The sequence below is a fragment of the Mixophyes fleayi genome, chromosome 3, assembly GCF_038048845.1.
Source record: "Mixophyes fleayi isolate aMixFle1 chromosome 3, aMixFle1.hap1, whole genome shotgun sequence".
Lineage (NCBI taxonomy): Eukaryota > Metazoa > Chordata > Amphibia > Anura > Limnodynastidae > Mixophyes > Mixophyes fleayi.
In genome coordinates, this window is record NC_134404.1 from 326474202 (window position 1) to 326487256 (window position 13055).

A 13055-nucleotide genomic window follows, 5' to 3' on the forward strand; every position below is an offset into this window, starting at 1 on the left:
TGTGACATCACCATCCAATCACACACTAACCTGCTACATAGATTGTGTGACTGCACTGTGCTCACTGTGTGACATCACCATCCAATCACACACTAACCTGCTACATGGACTGTGTGACTGTACTGTGCTCACTCTGTGACATCACCATCCAATCACACACTAACCTGCTACATAGACTGTGTGACTGCACTGTGCTCACTGTGTGACATCACCATCCAATCACACACTAACCTGTTACATAGACTGTGTGACTGCACTGTGCTCATTCTCTGACATCACCATTCAATCACACACTAACCTGCTACATAGACTGTGTGACTGCACTGTGCTCACTGTGACATCACCATCCAATCACACACTAACCTGCTACATAGACTGTGTGACTGCACTGTGCTCACTGTGTGACATCACCATCCAATCACACACTAACCTGCTACATAGACTGTGTGACTGCACTGTGCTCAGTGTGACATCACCATCCAATCACACACTAACCTGCTACATAGACTGTGTGACTGCACTGTGCTCACTGTGTGACATCACCATCCAATCACACACTAACCTGCTACATAGACTGTGTGACTGCACTGTGCTCACTGTGTGACATCACCATCCAATCACACACTAACCTGCTACATAGACTGTGTGACTGCACTGTGCTCACTGTGTGACATCACCATCCAATCACACACTAACCTGCTACATAGATTGTGTGACTGCACTGTGCTCACTGTGTGACATCACCATCCAATCACACACTAACCTGCTACATAGACTGTGTGACTGCACTGTGCTCATTCTCTGACATCACCATCCAATCACACACTAACCTGCTACATAGATTGTGTGACTGTACTGTGCTCAGTGTGACATCACCATCCAATCACACACTAACCTGCTACATAGATTGTGTGACTGCACTGTGCTCACTGTGTGACATCACCATCCAATCACACACTAACCTGCTACATACACTGTGTGACTGCACTGTGCTCACTGTGACATCACCATCCAATCACACACTAACCTGCTACATAGACTATGTGACTGCACTGTGCTCACTGTGTGACATCACCATCCAATCACACACTAACCTGCTACATAGACTGTGTGACTGCACTGTGCTCACTGTGTGACATCACCATCCAATCACACACTAACCTGCTACATAGACTGTGTGACTGCACTGTGCTCACTGTGTGACATCACCATCCAATCACACACTAACCTGCTACATAGACTGTGTGACTGCACTGTGCTCACTGTGTGACATCACCATCCAATCACACACTAACCTGCTACATAGACTGTGTGACTGCACTGTGCTCACTGTGTGACATCACCATCCAATCACACACTAACCTGCTACATAGACTGTGTGACTGCACTGTGCTCACTATGTGACATCACCATCCAATCACACACTAACCTGCTACATAGACTGTGTGACTGCACTGTGCTCACTGTGTGACATCACCATCCAATCACACACTAACCTGCTACATAGACTGTGTGACTGCACTGTGCTCAGTGTGACATCACCATCCAATCACACACTAACCTGCTACATAGATTGTGTGACTGCACTGTGCTCACTGTGTGATATCACCATCCAATCACACACTAACCTGTTACATAGACTGTGTGACTGCACTGTGCTCACTATTTGACATCACCATCCAATCACACACTAACCTGCTACATAGACTGTGTGACTGCACTGCGCTCACTGTGTGACATCACCATCCAATCACACACTAACCTGCTACATAGACTGTGTGACTGCACTGTGCTCACTCTGTGACATCACCATCCAATCACACACTAACCTGCTACATAGACTGTGTGACTGCACTGTGCTCACTGTGTGACATCACCATCCAATCACACACTAACCTGCTACATAGACTGTGTGACTGTACTGTGCTCACTGTGACATCACCATCCAATCACACACTAACCTGCTACATAGACTGTGTGACTGCACTGTGCTCACTGTGTGACATCACCATCCAATCACACACTAACCTGCTACATAGACTGTGTGACTGCACTGTGCTCACTGTGTGACATCACCATCCAATCACACACTAACCTGTTACATAGACTGTGTGACTGCACTGTGCTCACTGTGACATCACCATCCAATCACACACTAACCTGCTACATAGACTATGTGACTGCACTGTGCTCACTGTGTGACATCACCATCCAATCACACACTAACCTGCTACATAGACTGTGTGACTGCACTGTGCTCACTGTGTGACATCACCATCCAATCACACACTAACCTGCTACATAGACTGTGTGACTGCACTGTGCTCACTGTGTGACATCACCATCCAATCACACACTAACCTGCTACATAGACTGTGTGACTGCACTGTGCTCACTGTGTGACATCACCATCCAATCACACACTAACCTGCTACATAGACTGTGTGACTGCACTGTGCTCACTGTGTGACATCACCATCCAATCACACACTAACCTGCGGTGCTCCAGGGCCTCTGGCTGGAAGTGGGCCCCTGTTGACCAATGCTGGTGTAATATCTATTTCTCTTTCATCCATCTGGGGGACACTGCTTAAAAATGGGGTTAAGTAGGGAGGGGAGGAGTCTGGCACCTAAAGAGTTAACTTTTTCCTGCTGACAGCTTATCCCCCCCACCAATTCCCCACATACCTCAGTTTGAATTGGGTGCCCTAGGAGAAGGGCTGCGCATCAGAAGAGCTCCAAGAAACAGTGAACACTGTTCACTGGTAATAGGTTTTTTCTTTACTTTTCCAAAAAAAATTCTGTTGATAGCAGCGAGTGGCTCTGTGTACAACTGAGTTGACTCGTGGGAGAAGCGCCTGTCAGCTGGGGGCGGCCCCGCAGACAGAGTAGGTGAAACGCTTCTCACAGCTGGAAGCAGTCGGCAAGAGACTCTCCCCGCTGATAGCAGGACGGGCGCTGCCATTAGGCAGAAAGCGCCATTACTGCTGATGTTCCCCGGAAGCCAGCTGGAGCATACCAAGTTCCCTCCTTCTATGGGATGGCAGTGGATACTTGAAGGATGGCGCGCTAGTGATAGCGCTGTACGGGGAACACATTCTAACAGGTTTTCCCCTAAGATACAGAAAGGGCAAAACGCTGTTAATGAGAGAAACACAGAAAGAGAACCAGTGGCAGGGGAATGTGTTTGAGGAACACCGCTTCCCAATAACCCCCCCCCACCCGCCCCTGAGTGAGCGCGTGGAAGATCCCTTTTGGCGCCAAGGTTCAAAAGAGGACAGATGCAGCAGTCATTTGGAGAGAAGTGCACTGTTGACACATATCTTCCCCGTTAAGTATCACTTTGTTTTCTTCTGTGTATGCATGTGTATTATAAGACATGATGTGTTGAGAGAACTGTTGTTTAAAGAAAATTATAAAGCTCTCCAAGCCTGTCTTATTTGATCAGAAATACTATGATATGTTAAATAACCTAATCTGTATTTCCTGATAATTATTGGAGAGGTGTTTGTGTATCTGAAACGTGATTCAGTTTTTCTTTTCTTGGGATGGCAGATAAAAGTAAAACAACACGTACCAAACATAGTGTCTGTTCAAAGTGTAATGTTAAATTAACAAATGAACGGCTGGATCAGGGGGTGCTCTGTGCTGGCTGCACTGTGGCTCCTGTGAAGTTACAGCATAAAAACAGCTCCCGTCTAACGGTAGATCCTCCTGAATGGGCGGCTACCTTGTCACAAGGGGTTAATACCCTTGTAAATCTGTTATCTAAACCAGTAGAGATCGCGTCTACATCTATGGCTTCTCAGGGTATAACAGTAGGAATGACAGAGAAGTCATTTTCCCCAGGGGTCGGATTAAATCCCTCCCCGGCCCTCCTAGGGGTATCCCAGATAGGAGAGGTGGGTTGGTCAGCAGTGGCTAAGGGCGGCCTGGACCGACTTAACCAACTACTGAAGAATCCCAGACATAGACGTAATATCAAAAGACGTAGACCAGCTAAGGCGCTGTGGTCAGTGTCGGACTTTGAGAGTTCCTTAGAGGAGGAAGGGGAATTGTTGGAGGATTCAGATTTGTCCATTATAGAGTCAGAAGGAAACTCTAGGCACCAGGGTATGGACGATCTGGTAAAAGCAGTTCGTCAGACCCTGGGGTTTGTTGAAGTAGAAGAGACGAAGTCCTTAGACCGCTCTTTCTTTAAAAAAGCTTCTAAGCAGGTGGTCAGGTTCCCTCCCTCAGCTGAGTTGAGGGATATTGTAGAGGCCTCTTGGAAATATCCAGATAAAAGGTTCTCTATGCCAAAGAAGTTTGGCGCGTTGTATCCTCTTCAAGAGGAGGATATGAACCGTTGGGAACAGGTGGCGAAGGTGGATGCGCCTGTGGCGAGATTGGTTCGCCAGACTACACTACCTGTACCTGGGTCAGCGGCCTTACAGGATGCGACCGACCGAAAATTAGAATCCCTGCTGAAGTCAGTCTTCTTGGCCGCCGGTACAAGCCTCAGACCAGCGTTGTCCTCTACTTGAGTAGCTAGGGCTATGGAAGCCTGGGCAGGGCAGTTATAGTCTGCTCTGCAGGATTCAGATCTACTACCCCTGGCCATGCAGCTAAGGGAGGCAGCAGGCTATGTATATGAAGCGGCCCACAATTCGGCCTCCATGACATCGTCTATTTCTGTTACAGCTGTAGTAGCGAGAAGGGCGTTATGGTTAAGGACTTGGAATGCGGATTCAGAGTCTAAAAGGTTGTTAGAATCCATCCCGTATACGGGTGGGATGCTATTTGGTCCAGAATTGGACTCCTGGATTTTACAGGCTTCAGGGGCTAAGAAGACGTCCTTGCCTGTAAATACTCCAAAACCTAGGGCTAAGCCTAGGTTTAGCTCTTTCAGACAGCCTTTTTACGGGGGCGGATCTGGCAGAGGCCAGACTACCAGTCCAGGGGCCGTGGAGACCAGAAGACAGTCCCGTAGAAGAAGGTCATCCTTTGCCCCAGCAGCGCGAAGAGCTTCTTCCGCCAAGCTGCCGGATAGACCAGCAGCATGACTACCACCCGCCTCTGGTTACAGAGGGTGGGGTGGGAGGACGGTTGCTTGGGTTCGCCCAGCAGTAGGCAAAGTCTTTGGCGTACGAGTAGGTCCAGGATATCATGATAGGATTCATGGGGCCAGCTCATCTCAAGTTTTTGTTACTTCGCTGGCCTCTGTCAAGTCAGAAAGAGCTCAGGGCTGTCGATTTGCTTCGGTTAAACAAAGCTGCACAGGCTTGAAAGTACCAGAGAAGGAAGGGGTTTTAGTAAAAAACAAACCCATTCGTGGTGCTAAAGCCAGACGGGGCGTTCAGTCTAGAACTGAACTTCTGGAGTATAATAGGGTCAGAGAGGAGCCATTGTCTAAGAATGAGTTTCTTGGGACTATTAAGGGACTTAGTACGCAGCAGACTGTTTTCTCCACAGGACAAGTTAAGGTCCTATTATTATTATTATTATTATTATTATTATTATTAATTTTTATTTATAGGGAGCCACTAGGTGTCCGTAGCGCCGTACAGGGACAAACGAAATTACAATACGAGGTGAGACAGCACAGTACAGTAAACAATAATCACAGTAACTCAGTGAGCTCAAAGCACAGCTAGAGGGGCGGAGGAGGGGAGAGGGGAAGGTCCGCCAACGACGGAGTCCAAGAGGGAAGGCACGGATGACAGGGAGACCCCCAAGGGGAGAGGAGGGAGCGAGAGGGGACGCGGGAAAGAGGGTCCTCAAGGAGGAGGGCTAAGTAGCTGGAGAGCAGAGTTAACAGTGGTAAAGACAGGAGGAGAGAATACCCTGCTCAAAGGAGCGTACAATCTATGGGGTGGGGTAGACAGACAGAGAGACACGGGGGAGAGATGGAGGAACGGAGGATAAGGATAAAGGGGGAGGAAGAGGCAGAAGAAAAGGTAGGAAGTTAAGTGGGAGACTGGAAGGCTTTAAGAAAAAGGTGAGTTTTTAAAGCCCGTTTGAAACTGGACAGATTAGGGGAAGTTCTGATGGAGGGAGGGAGCTTGTTCCAGTGGAGGGGGGCAGCACGGGCGAAGTCTTGGATAAGCGCATGGGAGGAGGTGATCAGGGGGGAAGAGAGGCGACGGTCATTGGCAGAACGGAGAGGGCGGGATGGAGCATGAATAGAGAGGAGGTTGGAGATGTAGGGTGCAGTGGAGTTGGCGAGGGCCTTGTATGTAAGAGTGAGGAGCTTGAACAGGATTCTGTAGGGGAAGGGGAGCCAGTGAAGGGATTGGTAGAGGGGGGAGACAGAAGAGGAGCGGCGAGAAAGGAAGATGAGCCTAGCGGCTTCGTTAAGTACAGAGGGAGTGGATAGGCAGGGTCCTGTCAGACAGGAAGCTGTCAGGGCCCAGGTCCTTGAAGCTGCTAAGAAAGATGGTGACATCTTTCGTGACCCTACCCTGCGCATGGTTCCACCCCATACGTATTCAGTGGGACATTCGGAGGAAGCAGGAAGGAACCTTCCTTTGTTCGAGGTACCAGTGGAGGAAGCAAATCCTCAGCTGGTGGTTGCTGGACAACAACCGAACAAAAGACAGGAAAGTCCCAGAGTTTTGCGCAAGAACAGGGGATCCACTGGCAGTGGACATCCTAACAAGGCCTTGGGGCTTCAGGTAAAATCTGCCCCACAGGTTCCCGTGGAGGGTCAGTCCGGGGGATCGACCAGTCTTTCTGGTAACTCCAGTAGGGCTACGAAGAGATCTACTGACCCTGGGACCGTTCTTGCATCAGAGTCTCAACCGGCTGAATTTAATGGCAGAGCTTTTGAATCTAGTCTGTGGAGAGCGAGAGGGTTCTCAGGGGGTGTAATAGGCACTCTCGTGAATGCCAGGAAGCCAGTTTTGGCCAGGATATACCACAGCATCTGGCATATATATATATATAAAGTGGTGTAAGAAGAAGTCTTACAATTCTAAAACCTTTGGTCTGGCTAGATTTCTCACCTTCTTACAGTGTGGTTTAGAGGCGGGCTTAAATTAGGAACCTTAAAGGTTCAGGTATCAGCTTTGTCAGTGTATTTCCACAGACGGCTGGCGGAGCTTCCGGATGTTAAGACTTTTCTACAAGGAGTGCTTCACATCCAGCCGCCCTACGTACATCCTGCGGAACCTTGGGATCTTAATTTGGTCCTTAGCATGTTGCAGGAGCCTCCCTTTGAACCTCAACTCTCAGCAGAGTGGCGGTTCTTAACCTGGAAGACAGTCTTCCTGCTTGCTATCGCCTCGGCCAGAAGGGTCTCGGAGCTGGGAGCTTTATCCTGCAAAGAACCTTATCTGGTTTTTCATGAGGACAGAGCAGTTTTAAGGACTATTCCGTCCTTTCTCCCTAAGGTGGTCTCGGGTTTCCATATTAATCAGGAAATAGTTGTTCCAGTGTTTAGAGAGGAGCCTCAGACTCCTGGAACAAAGACAAATAAATGTTTGGACGTAGTGAGGGCATTACGTATATATGTTAAGAGATCTGCAAAGATACGTAAGACAGATTCTTTATTTGTATTGTTTGACTTTTCCCAACGGGGATGGCCAGCATCTAAGCAAACTATTGCTAGATGGCTTACCCTAACCATCAGGGAGGCATATGTCCGTATTAATCTCCCTGTGCCGAAGCGTATTGTTGCCCATTCTACCCGTTCGGTTGGGGGGTCTTGGGCGGCACGGAATGGAGCCACGGCGGACCAGCTGTGCAGGGCATCCACATGGTCCTCGGTCCATACCTTTACGAAATTCTACCAATTTAATGTGTTTGCGTCTGGGGACACCTCCTTTGGCCGTAGTGTTCTACGTGCAAGGAAATCAGAGCGGTCCCACCCTTCAGAGGGATTGCTTTAGTAAGTCCCCATGGTTAAGCAGTGTCCCCCAGATGGATGGAAGAGAAAACGGGATTTATACTTACGATAAATCTTTTTCTCTGAGTCCATCTGGGGGACACTGCGGTCCCCCCCTTCTTGTTCGTTGTTTTTCTTTTCTCTCCACTCCCCCCTCTGTTGAGTGGTGTGTCTTGGTTGATTGGCCTCTCGTCCTAGGGCTTTGGTAATCAAACTGAGGTATGTGGGGAATTGGTGGGGGGATATGCTGTCAGCAGGAAAAAGTTAACTCTTTAGGTGCCAGACTCCTCCCCTCCCTACTCAACCCCATGGTTAAGCAGTGTCCCCCAGATGGACTCGGAGAAAAAGATTTATCGTAAGTATAAATCCCGTTTTCATACTTACCAACCTTTTACACCTCTCTGCCGGGAGGACATGACGGGATGGGAGCCTCCATCACGTCATGGAGGCTCCCATCCTGACCACTTGTTTAGGAAGTGGACATGATGTGGGAGAATGGCCTGCTCCCTCTGGAGTGTCCCAGACATTGTGGGAGAGTGGGTAAGTATGCTTTAATTTACTGTGCTTTAGTGTGCAGGAAATAGCTGCTAATATAGTCTCATGAAGTGTCCTATGTGTAGTGGATAAAAATGCCATTGTATGTGTATGGAGTAGAAAGCATAGATAAGCACATGCAATGTTGTCAGTCACTGCACTTATTCTCAATAGTAAATGACCCTAAACGTGTGTTTTTTTGCTAGATTTAATGCAGTGAGAACTCATGAAATCCTTATAGCTGTGCACAATCTCTGACGATTCCTTGATACCTATCTACGTGTTTTATGCTTTTTACCCATTAAGTACCCCTGTCCAAATCGCTTTATTTCATTTCATTGGCCCTGAGGCTCTGCAGCATCGGGCATGCCGGTACACAACCGTGTCATTTGAATAATGCGACGCACGCGTCACATTCACTGATGTGTTGACCACGTATGTCATGCTGCAACCAAGCATCCTGGCTTATTGTGGTAAATAATGCAATTCATTGGGGGTATCCATTCCCTTTAATTAATGCTCAAATAACATTTCAAAAGATCCAGTGATGTAGTTCACACCAGTGGATGTCATTTATAAAGCGCAAAACATTGTAAAACTGGCTTTGGTCATTTTCTGCACTAAATGCATAGGTTTGTTGAGCAGGATGGCAACGTTTGTGGAGCAGTAAAGGCCAAGGAGAGGTGTTGGTCAGGGACCCTTATAAAGTACAGAGAAGGCTCACTGGTGCTCCTAGTTTTGCGCGCAGGGCAGAGTTTATGTTTCCTTTTGCATTTCGCTATTATTGAATTAAAATAAAGGGGAGGGGGGTAGCCGTATTTAAAGGGCTGTGCTGAGGAGTGCACAACATGCTGAGTGACCCATTCTGCGTTTCCATGTTGCACTTTGGTGTAGAAGCTTATTCCTGGGGGTGCTCTGAGCGATGTAACTATAAGCTTCACACACAAACATGCCACAGTCCTGATGTCCTCTTGCTCTTGTGATTAACTTAAACCATGATGGGACAAAGCCGAGCAGCATTTTCAGAGAAACATGGTTCTCAATTAGATAGAGGTTGGACTCAAAAGTGACCTTTACTCGTTTGCACAGAGCAATGCTCAGTGAAATGATTCTGCCTCTCCGCACACCATGGCGCACTTCTTGGTTGTGGAGACATCTGGTAGCGGGGGGGGGGAGGAGTGAGTTGGGGGTTGAGTTGGCGTGAGTGGGCCATCCAGGCGCACCAGTGCAACACTGAGACATTTTATGATGTCCATCGAGTGCTGTATGTTGATTTTTAATGTACATGTGACTGTAATGGAAGCGGTGCAGCGCACGGTAAAATGCGTGAAAAAGGGATGTAGAAGATGCATCTGAAGGACACGTTAGTATTAATTTATGTTAACCTCTTTTCCTGGAGCATATGTGTGAGCAAGTCCTACGACGCTATCAGATGGTGAAACCGTACATTTTGGGCATAACAATTAAGAAAACCTGAATACTTCCACATTATGGACATATTAAGCAGTAGATTGCACAACTGAGCTCTATAAAACCAACTGCAATCTAATGACAGTCGTCTTCACGTGCCAAATGTTAGTGTGTCTGTCTATATGCAAAATAGATCTCCGCAGCCATTCTGCACAATCCACAGAACATCCCAGGTTTTATCTGTCTATGAGCAACCTAGGTGCCTAAATGACCTCCCTATGTGAGTCTCATAACCATTGCGAAGCCCAATTTTACAAGTTCAGTGACTTGTTAAAAAAAATGCAGGAATGCTAACATTTATTTTCTTTAGGTAAACCCTGTTCAGGTTTTTTCTCTCCTTGTTGCCTTTAGCACTTTCTTTCCCTCTTTAACCATCATAAGTCTTAAAACCATATGTTACACAGATATAACTGGAGCTGAAGAAAGTGACTGCACGCGTTTTACATAGGATACCCGAGGTGCTGGCGTTGTAACTGCAGATATCCGTATTCTTGTACATACAATCTCTTCACACTCCTTCCTCTCCCCCAGGTGTTCAAACTGATGCTTCTCTTAAGCCAGGACTGTAGCAGAAGGCAATTTGTTACTTGTTGAATGTGTAATATAAATGCAGTAGCTCAATGTATTTTCCATCCCACTGTCTAGAACTCTGCGTTTGATTGAAAGGGAGTTTTTGTTTTTCATGAATTCAAATCAGACATGTAGAGGGTCCGTATGCTGTATCTAATATGGTCATCTATGAAGTACAGTTTGGTTTTCGCTTTTAAACTCTATAAATATTTGGTAAAACATATTACTGTGTGATTTTCTACATATTTATAGCTCCATCTCTGCATATTAAAAGTTATTATCGTGAGTTGTTATATGCTTCACATAAAAGTGCAGTACCCGACATGAGGTGTATCTCTTTAGCATAAATCACTCTATGTAAAAAGACACTTGGGGTAAATGTATCAATCTGCGAGTTTCCAGCGGGTTTGAAAAGTGGAGCTGTTGCCTATAGCAACCAGTCAGATTCTGGCTGTCATTATGTAAAATGTATTAAATAAATGATAGCTAGAATCTTATTGATTGTAATAGGCAACAGTTCCAATTTTTAAACCCACGGAAACTCTCGGCTTGATACATTTACCCCCTGGAGTTTGTTCCCTCAGGGTTTTCATTCAAGCTGTTGTTAATTATACAGAGTTTGATATGTGTCACGCGGTTACCCTGGCAGCCACAATCACCTGACATATGATATAGCGAGCAGAGAGGCTTCAGAATGCTTATAACATAGACCCTTGTCCCCCTCTTTTCTCTATCGTAACGTGAGAGAGAAGTTTGGTGACTGACTGGCTCAGTGGCTCAGACTTAAAGATGAGGTTACTCTCCTGGAAACAAGCAGCAACCAACACTTTCCCAGAGAGAGAGACACTTAAATACCCAACTTGAGACACAAAAGACACCTCTCACCTCTCCCCCACAGTGTGTTCTATAACACAAACCTGCTCAAGTTGAATATACACTCAGTGGCCATTTTATTACTTACAGCTTTCTAGTACTAAGTAGGATCCATACCCTTCATGGCATGGATTCAACATAGTGCTTGAAACATTCCTTAATGATGACATGTACTTTGTGACATGTCACGTTATCCTGCTGGAAGTAGCCATTAGAACAGTGTTTCTCTACTCCAGTCCTCAGGACCCACTAACAGTGCAGGATTACCAGGTGGCCATTGAAATAATTATACCACCTGCTACACTGTGTCAGTCAGTAATGACTACACCTGTGCTCCAGCAAGGAGATATGGAAAACATGTACTGCTAGGGGGTCCTGAGCACTGGAGTTGAGAAACACTGCATTAGAGGATGGGTAGAATATTCCCAGAAAGGAATGCACATGGTAATCCACAATAGTCAGGTATGCTGTGACATTCAAACAATGCTCAGTTGGTATTGAGAGGCCTAATGTGTGTCAAGTGAACATTCCGCCACATGATAACATCATGTTGTTTTCGCCAACAGAGCTGACGCTCCTTGGATGTCTTTTGTTTTGTACATCCTCAAAATCCCACAAAATCAGCAGTTTCTTAGGTGCTCAAACCACCCTATGTGGCATTGGCAATCATTCCACGGTCATAGTCACTTAGATCACATTTCTTCCCCATTTTAGTGTTTGGACTGGGCAACAACTGAACCTCTTGACCGTGTCTGTGTGCTTTCATGCATTGAGCTGCTGCCACGTGATTGGTTGATTAGATATAGTACATTGGCCACTGAGAGTCTCTGTATAGGATCCTCTGTTGCGTAAAGACGACAGAGCCCCTTACATGATATCTGCACTGCTTTTACCTCGTCCTCCCTGGAGGGTCTGGGGGTTACAGACCTCCATAATGGTAGAAGAATTTATTTTCCGGCCATACGGTGCATTTTGGCTCCTATCCCACTATGTGTGTGCATTTCTCACACACATACAGTACACAGACTAAACCCTCACTAATCCTTCTGAGAAGACTGTCTGGCAATAAGGAGACCCATTCTTCTGAGGGCTCCTGCAAAGCTGGGCTCAATTTTTGCATGCTGCTGCCAATATATCTGACTCACTCCCATGGAATCCTACCTTAGGTTTTTAATTCCCCTAGAAGGAAAACTTGTAAAGGGAAAATAAAATACAAATAAAGTGTCCATTCGGATATAGAACGTCTTTCCATATCTTATTGTCCATATTTTATATGCTTAAAGGGGTACCCAGTTTTGAAGAGGTAAGTTTGTTGCACAGGCATTACTCCCGATATAACAAGGGTACATACTTGTATGATGGTTCGTTTAAAAGTTATTATTAAGAAAAGTTTTTTTTTATTTTTTATTTTATTGCCTACATATGACATTGTGTCCACTGCTGTATTATAAGAGGTCTAGTTGTTGTTGGTCAATGATGAGCGACTGATTAAATGTATTGTTTTTAATTATTACTGAGATTTACTTTTGAAGGTTAGAGGGCCACACTATGCTACATGATCTATAGACAGCAATTGCAACAGTTACATTAAACTTGCCTACTCAACTCCCGAATTTCGGGGAGTCCTCCCAGACTCCCGGGAGAGTAGGTAATCTCCTGGATCCTTGTGGAGGGGGGAGTGGTGTCACCATAGCCCCGCCCCCAGTATAAAATGTCAAAATTCAGGCAATTGAATAGCGGG

At 46.3% G+C, this 13055-nt stretch overlaps 1 protein-coding gene across 2 annotated transcripts in view; it reads left to right on the forward strand.

Moving 5' to 3' along the window:
- SERTAD4 (SERTA domain containing 4) overlaps positions 1-13055 on the forward strand; it is a 39746-nt gene that overhangs the window by 6695 nt on the left and 19996 nt on the right. The window lies entirely within an intron of this gene.